At 37.4% G+C, this 15,359-nt stretch overlaps 1 pseudogene; it reads left to right on the top strand.

Annotated features, from left to right (window-relative positions):
* Positions 1–15,359, top strand: part of LOC101099897 — a 38,960-nt pseudogene that overhangs the window by 22,570 nt on the left and 1,031 nt on the right.

The raw sequence follows: 15,359 nt of genomic DNA, 5'->3' as shown, positions 1-15,359 counted from the left end.
CTCAAAATATATAGTTAAATGAAAAAAGTTTATAAAAGATAATATATAATATAAATCCAGTTTAAACATCTATATACATATGTAAAAACATGTATGTGTGTGTGTGTGTGTGTGTATATATATATATATATTTATAGGATATAAAAATATAAGGTTTTACACAGACTAACACTTCTCTGGGTGAAATGATAAATAATCATTTCTTTAAAGTTTTGCACAGAAAAGCATTATCTTTATAATCAGAAAAAGTCAATAAACCTTATTTTTAAAATTAGAATCAGAGAAAACTTACATATTTACACTTATGTACCTCACGCTTACATATTTAACTATTATTATTTGTGTCACATTATTTGTACCCGATCATAGTGAGTGATACTTGGATATGAATTTTCTTTAAAAACCTGTGTCTGTTTTTGAAACATTGTTTGAGATCATCTTTAGGAAATCTCCTGGCTCAAGAATAAAATCCAAAACTATCCCCTGGGAGGGCTTAACTATTATTAAAATATTATTAAGTCTTCAGCTTTGTGTTGAGGCAGTTGTTTAGATAAAAAAGTAACTGTATACAAACATTGCTGAAACCTAAATAAGAAGTTAAAATACCAGTAAGAGTGACAATGTAGTTAAAAAGACAGATTGTTCATGTTGTTATCCGCAGGCATCAGCCATGTGGTTTGCCAGTATGAGTCCGCCTTAGCCCTAGATAGCTATGACATCATAGGTTCAAGCTCCACCCTTGGCATAAATACAGGAATCAGGCTGGCAATCTAGGTCAGAAATTCATTTCAGAACAAATCGCAATTTTCTATGTGCAATGTGCCAAATAATTTTTCAGTTTCTTTTCGTGGTGTTCTGAGAAAAGTCCCAAAGCCATGATTTAGTTACATTACTTGAATTGGCAACAAAGCTAGTCATGCACGAGAAAAATCACTACTAATGTGTTTAAACACCCTTAAATCTGTTTCTGTTTCACTTCTCCCATGTGATTAGGGCAATCAGCTCCACTCTAGTTTCCCAGTGCTTCTAAGAAGGGTTCAGTTCCCAAAAGCAAATAAAGATGAGGTCTTCCTCTCTCAAGAGTCTTCCTCTTTAGGTCTCCCGATGCCCACTTACCCCAAAATGTGTCAGCCTCAAGAAGAGTAATATTTGCAAGTCCATTTTACATAAAATATTTCTTAATTGACATGTCTGTTTTTAATTTTAAGGTTTTTTTTAAATCTAGAGAGAGAGACAGACAGACAGACAGACAGACAGACAGACAGACAGACAGACAGACAGAATGAGCAGGGGAGTGGAAGAGAGAGAATCCCAAGCAGGCTGACAGCACAGAGCCTGATGCAAAGCTCAAACTCATGAACCATAAAATCATGACATGAGCCCTAATCAAGAGTCAGATGCTTAATTGATTGAGCCACTCAGGCATCCCACTTAGCTGATGTTTCTTGATTGATTGGTAGTTGATAAATTATCAGTATCTATCAATCCAAAATATACTGTGGTAGATTGCTGCTTAAAAAATAAATGGGAAGGAGTGGATTTTGGCAGACCAATGCTGCCACTGAGAACAAAAAGGAAAACCAAGATAAAACATGTTAATCAGAGAATTGGAAGGGCCATACTTCAGAGAGAAGGAATGTAGGAAAAGTGAACAGATTTCTGCAATCACTTTTATCCAAGGTTCATTGTAACTTTTGTGAATGTGCATAAGGATGAGAATTTAAATTTAGATCCCAGAAAGGGATGCTAATGGAGGACAGAGAAAGAAAAAAACTAAGCTTTTGATAGATATAGGAGGAGCCTCAGGCTTACTGCAGGTTTTATCTCACAACAGTTACCAATTTCTGGAACAGTAGCAATCAGGATACTAAAACCTAAACAGAAAGTTTAAAAGACTGTGGAAAGCTTTAGTAGTCTTGTAAATAGATACCATTGAGAAAAGGTAACCCACAAAGTGAGAGAAAATATTTGCAATGTATCCAACAAAGATTTATAACTAGAATATACAAAGAACTTCTACAAATCAAGAAGAATACATGATATAATCCAATTGAAAACAAATGAATAAAAGATATGAACAAGTGCTTCACAAAGTAACATACCATTTGGCCAAAAATACTAAAGAAAGGTGCTCCGCTTCATTAATCATCAAGAATGTCGGAATTTAAATCACAAACCAACTACCACTACACATACCAAAACAGCTAAAATTTAACAATGTAACGATTTCAAGTACTGAGGACAATGTAGAGCAACTGGAACTCTCCTACACTGCCCTTAGAACAATAAACTGGAAAAATGCCTGGCCATATCTACTAAAGCCAAGTATATGCATATTTTGATCCAGCTATTGTACTCCTTAGTAAAAACTGGCGCACCTGGGTGACTCAGTCAGTTAGGTGTCTGACTCTGGATTTCGGCTCAGGTCATGATCTCACTATCGTGGGATTGAGCCCTGCATTGAGATTGAGCCCTGTGCTGACAGTGCAGACCCTACTTGGGATTCTCTCTCTCTCTGAATCTCCCCCCCCCAACACACACACCTCAAAATAAATAAACTTTTGAAAATGGGTGATAGGCATTGAGAAAGGCACTTGTAGGGATGAGCACCGAGTGTTGTATCTAAGTGACGAATCACAGGAATCTACCGTCAAAACCAAGAGCACACTATATACACTGTATATTAGCTAACTTGACAATAAATTACATTTAAAAAAATTTTTAATTAAACCATATAGAAATATATCAATATATACCCCACAAGACATGTACAAGTGTTTATAATGACACTGTTCATAATATCTCCAAATTGGAAGCTACCCAACTATCTAACGATAGTAGACTAAATACTATTTATGTAACAAATAAATACTATTCAGCATTGAGAATGAACAAACTATAATTATATATAACAACGTGGGTAAATCTGATGAAGAGGAAAAGAAGCTAGACCCGAAAGAGTGCATATGTTACGATTTTATTGATAAAAGTTTCAAAAGCAGACAAAATTAGCCTAAGGTGTTAAAAGTCGGGAAACTGGTTATTCTTAGAGGCCTGGCACTAAATTGTAAGGGGACAGAAGAGGATTTTTGGGATCTGGGTGGTATTCTGCTGGTATTACTTTGTGAAATTTATTCTGCTACATTTTATTTCTATGCATTTTGAAGATGTATTAAAAGTTTGCACTGGAAGGTTTATGTATTGAGAGAGAGAAGCTGCCATTAGCGAGCCCAAGATAACTGTCAGACTAAGTTCAGTATCAAAATCTCAGTGTGCAGTCAATTTATCTGTTGGACAGATACAATTGATTTCTACATTTGTGTCTCTCAAACTACTGAACAAACATTAATTAAATACCTAATTGCTATGCTAGTGGAAAAAACTTAAGTAGAAGATATGATCTCCAATTTCGTGCTATTTACAAAGTATTTACAATCTGTTTGGGGAAATGAGATTAGAGACAAAATTAGCAAATAGAACTTGGAGTCGAAGTCTGAACTCCTCCCTTGACTCTTAGGGGTTTCGAGCTGATTGAGGTTGGAAAATTGCTCCAGACACCAAGATCTCCTTTGAGAATATTTTCTGCTCACAAAATATGCTATTTATTCTCAAGGGGATTTTTTTTGCACCTATGCTCATGAGGAATATTGAATATTGTAGTTTTCTTTTTTTGTCATGTCTTTGGGTAGCACTGGCCTCAAAAATTTGGAAGTATTCCTCCTTCAGTTATCTAGAGAATTGTTTTGTAGCCTATAACCATTTGGTAGAATTCGTCAGTGAAGCCATCTCACTTAGAATTTTCTTTGTGCACAGGTTATCTTAAATAGAAGACCATTTAAGTTATCTAATTCTTGTTGTGTTTTTTTTTTCATTTTATTTATTTTAGAGAGAGAGAAAGCATGAGCAGAGGAGAGGGACAGTGGGAGAGAGTGAGAATCTCAAGCAGGCTCCACACCCAGTGCAGAGTTGATGCCAGGCTCCATCCCACAACCCCAGGATCATTACCTGAGCAGAAACCAAGAGTCAGATGCTCAGCCGTGTGAGCCAATCAGGCACCCCTTAAGCTACCTCGTTCTTGAATTAACTTTGGTAGATTGTGACCTTTTAGAAATTTGTCCTTTTAATCTATGCCATCAAATGTATTTAAATAAATGTGTTAATATTTTTTTTAATAACCTCAAGGTCTGTGATCTATACTGATGTTCTTTTTTTTCCTGATATTTGTCATCTGTATCCGGAAGTTTATCAATTTGATCTCTTCAAAGAACCAGCATTTGGTTTCACTGATTTTCTCTATTTTCTTGTTTTTAATTACTTTTACTTAAACTTTTAAGTTTAATACATGTTTTCTTTTGCTTGCTTTTGATTTAGTTTGCTTTTGTTTTGCTGTTAAACTTTAGATTTTTCAGTTCAAATCTTTCTTCTTTTCTAATATTTATTTTCTATTGTTTATATTATTTCTATTTTTTATATAGAGAAAACTCTAGACAGTGCATTAGCTGTATACCCTAAAGTTTGATATGTTGTGCTTTTTCATGAAATTAAACTATTTTCAAATGACTCTGAGCATTCCCTCTTTGATACAAAAGTTATTTCAAAATATATGGTTTACTTTTCAAATATGTGAGAATTTTTATATTTGTTATTTGTCTCTGGTATAAGCCTGTTATTGAGATTTATCATACTTTGATAACCAAAAATATGTTCGATCTCAGTAAATGTTTTGCAAGCACTTGAATGGAATGTGTGTGGTGATGTTATGAAATGGGTTGCTAAGAGTCCATTAAATTAGGCAGTTGATGAACTTTTCAGATCTCTACAGTCTTACTACAGATTTCGGATACTTACCATAATTTTTCTGATTTTCCATTTTTCTGTTAATTATTGACAGAGGAGTGTTGACATCTGACTATCTTTATAGATTGGTCTATTTTTTTATTTTGAGAGTTCTATCAGGTTTTAAAAATATATTTGAAGCTCTGTAATTGAGTACATAAACACTTAAGATGGTTATATCTTCTGGATGAATTGACCCTCCTCATGGCTTCAGACTTCTTTTGTTTCAGATGAAGGATCTTGTGAAGTAAGTACTGTTTTTTGCCTGTCAGTCAGTGGCATCTAATCACCTCCTGCACATCTACCCTATCACAGGTCAAGAGGTAGGGAGGGGCTCTCATGCCCTGAACCTACTCTGTGTGAGCACTTGATGACACTCGTGGAGAAGAGTTTGTGAGTGAGGCCAAACTCCCCTGTGCCTGTGGCTCTCAGTTTTTCTAAACTGAAATCTTTACCCACTCTTGGCCTTTTAAGTATGTACAATATGGGGCACCTGGGTGGCTTGTCAGTTAAGCATCCAACTCTTCATTTCGGCTCAGGTCATGATCTTGGAGTTCAAGCCCTGCATCAAATTCTGCACTGGCAGTGAGGAGCCTTCTTGGGATTCTCTCCCTCTCTCCTTCTCCCTCTCCCTCCCTCTCCCTCTCTTTTACTCTGTTTCCCTCTCTCTCTCTCCTTCTATGTCCCTTCCCTGCTCTCTCTCTCAAAACAACTAAATAAAGTTTAAAAAAAAGTATTTACAGTATCAACTGACTTCTTTTCTTATATACTTCTATGGTAGCCACATATTCTTCCTGTGCTTTGGCCAAGGTTGAAAGGTCTGTGTCTGTCCTCCTCATGCCAAGGGATCTGTCACTTTTCAGAAGTCAGGTTTCTTTTTTGTCTTGTGACCTCAGCACTCTGATGGCTTTGAGCTAAATGATAAATTTGTAAACCACTGGCTTTCTCTTACTGCTAGGATGGGAGCAACATTCCTTTGCAGCTTTCAGAAGCAGAACTTACCTGCCAGAATTTTGATTGGAATTAAAGTCTAAAGATCAATTTTGGAAGAATTTTCATCTATATGAGTCTTCAAATCCACGTATGATTTCTTATCAATTTTTGGAGTGATCAGTTTAAGAATAATTACTGCTTTTATAGTTGTTATAATATTGTTAAGTATACATATTGACTAATGTTGGAGAAAACTGCCTTAATTAAGTCCAGATTTCTTCTGGGGCAATAGGCTGACAGAAGTAGGGAGCAAATTCAGGGGGAGAAAACACGATACCGTCTTTTTTCTCATTTCATATGACATCATAATACCTGTTCAAAATCAAATAGCGTCTGGTTAACTGCAGACTGGACTATAACACAGGTTGTGTTCCCCACCCCACCCCCAACCCCGTTGGGGTCTATCCACTACACATTTCATATATTGATTTACCTTGAAAAGATCCCTTGGGTCTTCTTTTTTAATGTTTATTAATTTGAGAGAGAGGGACAACACTAGTGGGACAGGGACAGAGAGAGGGGAGAGAGAGAATCCCAAGATGGCTCCATACTGTCATCACAGAGCCCGATGCAGATCTCACCAACCATGAGACCATGACGTGTCAAAATCAATAGTTGGACACTTAACTGACTGAGCCATTCAGGCACCCCTCTCTCTTTCATTTTTTTTTAAGTTTACTTATTTATTTTGAGAGGGAAAAGAGTGAGTGCACATGAGCAGGGGAGGGATAGAGAGAAAGGGAGAGAGAATTCTAAGCAGGCTCCTCAATGTCAGCACAGAGCCCAACATGGGGCTCGAACTCATGAACTGTAAGATCATGACCTGAGCCAAAATCAAGAGTTGGATGCTTAACCCAATTCTTATTTTAACATTTTTTAATGTTTATTTATTTTAATTGCTTATTTTTGAGACAGAGCGCAAGTGAGAGAGGGGCAGAGAGAGAGACACACACACATACAGAATCTGAAGCAGGCTCCAGGCTCTTAGCAGTCAGCAAAGGGCTTGATGAGGGGCTCAAACTCACAGACCAGAGATCATGACCTGAGCCAAAGTTGGATGCCTAATCAACTGAGCCACCCAGGTGTTCCCCACTTCTTATTTAAAAAAAATATAATCATACAATTTTTTCAGAATGCCAAGCATGTCAATGAGTTCATGATTTTTCAAATTTCTAATTTCTCTTTCTATTGCTGAACTTTCAACTCTGGATATTTGTGTTGAATCCTTTGCTGAAAAGGAGGTCTTTACCTCTATAGAGTTTATTCATATTCACCTTTGTCAGCATTTTCACTGGCACTACCATTCTTTGTCATTTTTTTCTTATACATGTTTGTATTCAAGATTGTTTTTGAGATCTTACCACTAGAGAAATTGTTCTTTCTTGTATCAAAGTGAGTAAGAAGCCTTTAAAATTAAGTAGTCTGGCAGACAGTCTTTGCCATTCTCTACTTGCATTTGAAGTCACTGAAATTGGAAGACTAAGGCTAGGTTTTAAGTTAGTTATCTGGGCATCTTATAACTCAAGTAAATATAACCAGTGTCACAGAGGAAGCTCAATATCATAAGCTGGAAATCAGGATACAGATGTGCAGGAAAGGGGACATTAGAACTAATGAGGGGACAAATTCCTCTATGGAAGGATAAATCCCTGGGAGTTAACATTCAATGCAATGAAATAAAGTAGCTGTTGTCTCAATATCTTCCCAGAGTTAGTGCTTTCTTTCAACATAGCAAATGAAGTATGTCCACTCTTCATTTAAGATATTTATGGATTTCTGATGGATTTTTTTGAAGGAAAAGAAGTGTTGAACAGAAAATAGTAAAAAAAAAAAATAGCAATTTGCAAAAAAAAAAATATTTATGGGACAAGATTTCAATCAAGCTGTCTGACTCTACAGCAGGGTTTAGCAAATGAAAGCCCAAAGGCTAAATCTGATCTGACACTATTTTTGTAAATAAAGTCATATTGAGGCACAGCCATGTCTATTCTATCCTCCATGTGTATCCACAGAGATGTTTTAAACTTGAAATTTAATTTTGTCCTTGCTTATTAAAAGCCTTCCAGAAGCTTTCTGTTGCTCCAAAATCTTTATATGGCACATAAAGCTATTCAAAATATGGTCCCTGCACAATTAAGCAGACCATACATTTATCACTGTTTTTTTTTATTTTGTATTTATTTCTTATGTTCTGTATTTCAGTCATGCATTTATTGTATTTATTCTCTTGTTTCTGGGCCTTCACACATACCCTTCTTTTTGGTCCCAACGGACTTATCCTTTCAGTCCTATCATGTAACTCATCCCTTGGGAAAGACTCAGATACCCAAGAGTTCTACATGCTCCCATAAAACCCAGAAAATCTACTGCCAACAATGATCATGCTATTGTTTATTTTGTTTGTGGTATATATCAGTGGTTGGTAAACTATAGCCCATAGGCCAAATCTATACTGCTGTTTGAATGGTCTATGACCTAAGAATAGTTTTTACATTTTTAAAGTGTCTTAAGTCAAAAGAAAAGCGATATTTCAGGGCACCTGGGTGGCTCAGTTGGTTAAGCATCTGACTCTTAATTTTGGCTCAGGTCGTGATCTCATAGTTTGGGATTCTATCTCTCCCTCTCTCTGCCCCTCCCTTGCTTGTGCTCTCTCTCTCTCTTTCTCTCTCAAAATAAATAAATAAACTTAAAAAAAAGAAAAGTGGTATTTCATGACATACAGAAAATTGTATGAAAATCAAATTTTATGGTTCATAAATATAATGTTATTGGAGCCTGGCCACATTCATTTGCTTATATAATTATCATACATTGGGGAAGGTGTCATAGGAACAAAGGGAAAATACTATCCCATGCCCCATAGACTTCGGTATTCACAATACCTTCCTCAGTGTGTGGCCCATAAAAAACACTCACTAGTTATTTATAAGTGAAACTATTTTGCCCCCAAATCAATTGCAGGTAAGCAGAGAATCCAGTCAGATTTTCCAGTTCCTAGCCAAGCACTCTTTGCTCCTAGATTAGGCTTCCTTCCCTATGATTATAGAACAATATTATTCTTAGAGTAATCATCGAATTAAAATTCCTTCCAGTTTCTTCTAGTCTTGGATGGTACCTAGGCTGCAAGCTTTAAAATGCTGAACTGTTCATAAGCAACCTCCCTTGTTATGGCCACAAAGGGTAAATAATGATAGACAAGCACTTCTGCTCAAAGCTCAGCTTTAAAATAGCATTTTGATAAGTTCAGGCACACCTCAAAAGTGCAGCTTATGGAAAAAGTATATCAAAGCAAGCACCATGATTAACCATATCCAGATGAGAGAAAAATGTGTTGACATTTCAGCAAGAATGGTTTCAATTCAAGCCCCCCCTCCAAAAAAATCCCCATTTATACTTTCTAATCAGCCAAAATTTCCAGCTGCATGGATTCTCTAGTGAATGAACAGGCCAGCACGTAGAATAAGGTCACTAAAGAATGTGCCAGTAATCACAAACTGTAATTAAGCGGTAATGGCCTCAACCTGAAGCTTTCTTCAGGATTAATGAATACCTGAGAAGCTAGTGGCCTGAGGCAGCACTCATTCTGTCCAGGATGCCCTGGGATAATGTGAGTGCTATAAACAAATGTGTTTCCAGCTTAAATCATCCCCTAAAGTTACCTTTTCCACTTCTATGTCACAGAGTTAGATTTTTTTTATGGCATTCATTGTGGAAAAAAAAAACACAAGTTTCATCAAGAAAAGAGAAAGAAAGGATTGAAATTCAAAACCAGTAGAGATTTCTTTTGGGTAGTGGGGGGTGGTGAGTATGAACTATATTTAGAATATTCAGACTTCATTTTCAGCTTTGCTATGAAACATAGGGGTAAGAATATTTATTACATGCCAGATTATACACATAAATATATCACTTAGTAAATATGAATAAATTATAATTATTATCAATAACTGTTATAATCATCATTACTATGGCTTTTAATGCCTTAGCTTAACTAATGAGAAGAGAGTCTGGAGCAAGTAGAACATCGGGTTAGTAAGTAAGGCAACTATCAAAATATGAGCCATCATTTATTTGCTGCTTACTCTAAGGCAGGTAGTGTCGTTTCCTCTGTGGGCTGAGCATCATTATCTCCCTTTTATAGATAAGGAATCTGAGAATCGTAGAGATTAAGTAACTTGTCCTAGGTCATTCTAATTAGTGTAGAGGTTAGTATTGAAGCCTAGTTTCTTCTGACTTTAAGATCCAAACCCAAACCACTATGCACTCTGACCTCACTGATATGAAAGGTCTCGATCAATCATTTGGAAATGATGAGATAGATTTGTCAGGGTGACATTTCCAATAGAGAAATGAAGCTAGTGGTGAATGATTGAAGTCATTAACATGATTTTAAGGGAAACTGCTATGTGTATCAGAGGTCTTAGCTGGGAAAAATTCAGGAGTGATAGAGATATTTAATGTAGACATCTGCTCTGTATCATATCATATCATATCATATCATATCATATCTCTTGGTATGAATGTAGAAGCCCTGACACAACCACAGTTTCCAAAGCATATCCCACAGTCCCACTAGCCACACCAGAGTCCACCATGTCTGAAATTTTTTTTTTTAATTTTTTAATGTTTATTTTTGACAGAGAGAGAGCATGAGCAGGGGAGGGGCAGAGAGAGAGGGAGACACAGAATCGAAAGCAGGCTCCAGGCTCTGAGCTGCCAGCACAGAGTCCGACGCAGGGCTTGAACTCACAGACCGCGAGATCATGACCTGAGCCGAAGTCGGACGCTCAACCGACTGAGCCACCCAGGTGCCCCTGAAATTTCTTTAATAAAAGACTGAGCTTCTATTTTTTTAAATGAGAGGTTTAATATGTAAACATGACTAAGAAAAATACCAAGTAAACATATCCAGAAAAGTACCATTTCCTGAAATGGGAAAAACTGCTATTAGCACTTTTCTTAAAGGAAAAGTGCAGGAGGCTATTTTACCACTTGAGGAATTAAGTACTGGATTATAAAAAAAAATCCTATGTATTCTAAAATAAGGAGGGGAGTGGTAAGGAAGGGGCTATTTATTTCTCTGCCACAGAAAAACATGGAACAGATAAAGTAACCAGATACCTGCTTCCCTATTTTCATCTCACTGGTCCCAGAGTGGGTGGCTGGGCATTCCCCCTTCCTCAGGATGGATGGTCTAGATGACAGAGGGGACACAAAATATTCTTTGACGAACTAGTTGACTTCACTGAGCCTGTATTTTCAGGTGTGTCTTGTCCTTTTAGGGGAAGTGACAGGTTATAATAGGGTCTCAGAGCCTCCTCCAAAGACACAAAATGTGAGGAGTCCATTTCACCTCCAAACTTCCTCTGACCCTGTAATAAGCATATCTGATCCAAGATGTTCCTTTCTCCCAGGGATGTTACGTTACTATCTCAACTGATGTAGCTTACCTAGGAAGACAACCTTTGGCAAAATTCAAGCAAACAAAACCTTTTCTAGAGAGGTCTCAAATACTAGAACATAATTAGGTTTGGACTATGCTATGTTTTATGAGACAAAACATACTCATGTTCTAAACTAAACTTGATGTGACCTCTGCCATTCTTTTTCCAAGGAGAGAAAATTTAAAAGGAAATTATCAGTACAGCTGAGCCTGCTTTATCTTCCTTCTTTTTCAAAGTCAGATAACCACAAACACAACTAGAAAAATCTACTCAGGCAGGGATTACCAAATTAGGAGAGTAAAGCATAGTGAACAGAGAGAAAAGAGTGAAGTCATGGACACAGGTGACTAATTTTACCTACTTTGTAATAAATAGGGAGTCTTGCATAGTTTTAGAAGCATATTATTATCTTACTTTTCAAGCACAATGGCCAAGATGGCAGGACAGAAGAGTGGCGAATGTTTGTAATGAGTAAAGCCTGTTTGGAAAACTGACATTGAGGCAATAATGAGAAAAGAAAAGAGGGGGGACAGGGGGATAAAGAGAGAAAAAGAGAGTTACTAAAGACTTTTAATAAGAGTCACTGAATTTCATATCTTTGCTGAATTATGAACCACATACAAACTAAGGTCAGGCCCTATCTAAGCCCCACTGCTAGTTCAGATTCATCCCACCCCCATCCCCCAAGGCCTGGGCTCCCCTGGTGCAAGACGAATGTTCAAGGAGGGAGAGAAAGGAAAGAAGAAAATCCATTCTCAGCATCTGGTTGCAGAACATAGGAGAAAACAGCACAGTGATTCTGTGCCAGCAATATCCATCGCAGCCAGCCCATTCAACTGACACAGTTACCTAAAGAGCATGGCCACAACGCTTAGCTGTCAGTTCCGGAATTAGCAAAAGACCCCAGATGGGAATTCACTAACTGGTTTCCCAGGAGGTTCAGGGAGTAAAACTCTGCCATCTCTACAATTATAGACAGTCCTATCCCTCTTAACTTTCTTCTCTAAGCTATTTCTAATTTGATGATTCTCAGAGAGAGGTATACATTTGAATTGTCTGTAAAACTTTGGGGAGGGGCAGGGGGGTAATGCATATCCTCTCCCTATTCCAGATCTAAAGAGTAAGAATGCTTAGGAGGAGGGGCATCTGTATGTGTATTAAAAATAAAAGATTCAAATGACTCTGAAGCACATGCCAAGTTAAGAACCAGTGTCTTAATTTCCTTGGTCTTTCTTCAACTGATAAAATCCAAAATATCCTCTCCATCTCAGCTACTCTTTGGGATATATTGGTTTTCAATCTTGCTTTTCAGACAATGACACCTAGTAAGGAACATAAAATTCCAAACTGAACTACCACCTCCCTATTCTATTAATGCAGCCTAACATAGTATTTCTCCTCCTCTCAACATTAGCAAAAACTTCTAGGCTTTTACATATCTCTTTCACTTGTTTGATCCTGTGCTGCTGTATGGGATGAGGTTCTTTCAGAGAGGTCCTGCAGTACTTTCTTCAATAGCCCTTAAGACTATATTGCTGAAGACCAAACTGCCTAATGCAGCATCCTATCTACTCCCCTTCTTGTTCATGCCTTATAGCTTCTGGTCTGCCACAAGCTCTTGTTTCCAAGTCAGGCTATGTAATTTATGGCTTCTTCTTCTATCTTCTCTCGATCTTCGATGAAAAAGGAAGAAACTGCATCACAATTCCATCTGCTGAGATCAATTTGAATCAAGATTCCAGTGTTCACAGTATATTCCAAATCCATTCTATTTGCATATTGATCAGCCTCTCAGAAATCTCTTGATCCATAATCTTGATTAAGATGTTGAGGGCATGTTATTATCAAGCCTATTTCAGATCAATAATTGCCTAACACTTCCCTCCTTCCAAAGGGTGAAATCAATAAAAGAATTCACAAGGAAAAATATCCATCAATAACTTGGATGCTCCACAGGTCAGACTCACAGAATCGAATCACCTTATCCTCTAGGATACAGCCTCTTGATGCATAATGTTTCTCCTTTGTAAAAAGTCATGCTAGAAAGATTTTATAGCTCTTGAAGGAAATAGTTATGAGATACTATCATAAACTAGTTTATATCAGAGCCCTGCTGAAACCACAGGTAAATAATTTATTACTGAATTAAAATAAAAATGATGCCACACACCTTAACATCCATCCATCCATCCATTCATTCAATTAATGGATACTTATAGAACACTATGCATCAGACAGGCATTATGCTAAGCATGGAAAACAGAATGAGGGCCAAGACAGAGCTATTCCCTTACATCAAAGAGCTAAAAGTCCAACAGGGGAAGAGAGACATCAAAGGAGAAATAATAAAAAATTATCCTATCTAGACTAATGAGGAGTCCTTCTACTACATTAGACTCCATCACTATGACACCATATAATGAGAAGTATATATGTTGTTGAATTTTAAAATGCTTGTGGATACACACATTTGAAAGGAATATAGAGAAACTAGAATGGTTGCAAGAGAGCACCTCCTGGATGCTGACGTGACTTGAAATAATGCTATATGAAAAGCAACTATAGGAATGGAGATGATTAGTCTAAAGAGGAATGAACATTTTAGTCACCAGACCTCTGATGGTTGGACTGTGGCAAATGGAGATGACCTTGTTTATAGGGTCTTAGGAAGTTGAACAGAGAACAATGATTAGGAAGCCAGATTCCATCTCAAAAGAAGAAATGTTTTTATATCAGGATTGTATCCAGATTGAGTGCGCTTTTCAAGAAACAATGAGATTTCCATTAGTGGATTATTTCATCACACATTGTCTCCTCTCTTACAAGGATATTTCAAAAGATTTACAATTAAAAAATGGGCAGTTGGATTAGAGGGTTAAAAACCCTCCCAGACCGGAAGCCCTCTATGCCAGAGTACAGCTCCAGCAGGTCCAGGGGTTCCCAAAGGATGAATGGCATCAGCGAAAAAGTGAAAAAATAAAATAAAAAATAAAAATAAAAGTGGACACAGACAACAGCAGTGTGTTGAACTGGCCGCTTTATTGTGGCAAATGTGGCATTATATTTGTTAGCAATTTCCTTGTAGCATGCATCATCTATGTGTTCTGGCATTACCTAATTCTAAAAATGTTCCTATATGTAATCACCCTTTAAGGAATAACATGGTTATTTTCTCATAATGCTCCCTCCTGCCCTTTGCTTATTGATTAATTTCTTACATTACTTTCATTATGTATCTATGTTTATCTATAATCTATAAAGCATTTGTTTTGCTGTTTTCATGAAAGGTCATCTATCTCTCAACACCTCAAGTGGAACAGTTACAGGGACAAGACCTCTTAGTTGTTTCCCTGAACCATTTGTGGCTTGAGGAACAAAAGTATTCACCTCAGTCCGAGGTGCCAGGAGGGGGCCAAGAGGGCCTTGGGAACCCACGCCTTATGCATTCTCAGAAAGACAATGCACCTAGGAACTAATGAAACATTCTGTACCTTAACCTACTAGGTTCAATCATCATCTGGAACGCCTTCTGGGGGCCAAGTGGGTCTATGGGTGGAGTAACTTGTGCCCATAGATACACTCCTTTGTTGCCGGAGTGGGGCTTTTAAATCCATTTATTCCTCCTTTGCTGGCAAACGTATGAGGCTACCCTTCCTTTAGGTAGAGGAGTCTTTATAGGGGGTGGCAAGGGCTAAACGTAGGGCTGCACAATTTCCTTGCAGAACCTTATTTCCTTCCCCAATGGTTCTTTTCCCAGGGGTCTGTCGAGGGCAATTCCCCAACAGACAATTCCCCAGGTACTTTTATTAAGGCCAAATTACATAAAAGCAGTAGTACAAGAAGCTTCACTGTCGGTGGGCCGCCTGCAGTCCCGATCCATCCACCGCCCGGGCCCTGCCATCAGGCTGGTTGGATAGCTCGGCTTCCAGCACCTACAAGTCATATTTTATATATTTTAAACTGTTTGGTATATACAGAATAAAACCCTGACTTCTTAAACATGTTAACTATCTCTTAATTATAATGCCAAATTTCTGTTATTTCCTTTTAATGGACTATTCAACCTTATGTTATTTTATACTATGG

The sequence above is a fragment of the Felis catus genome, chromosome C2, assembly GCF_018350175.1.
Source record: "Felis catus isolate Fca126 chromosome C2, F.catus_Fca126_mat1.0, whole genome shotgun sequence".
In the NCBI taxonomy this organism is placed as follows: Eukaryota; Metazoa; Chordata; class Mammalia; order Carnivora; family Felidae; genus Felis; species Felis catus.
The sequence above is the reverse complement of the archived record's forward strand: the minus strand, read 5'-3'. Positions and strand labels throughout refer to the sequence as shown.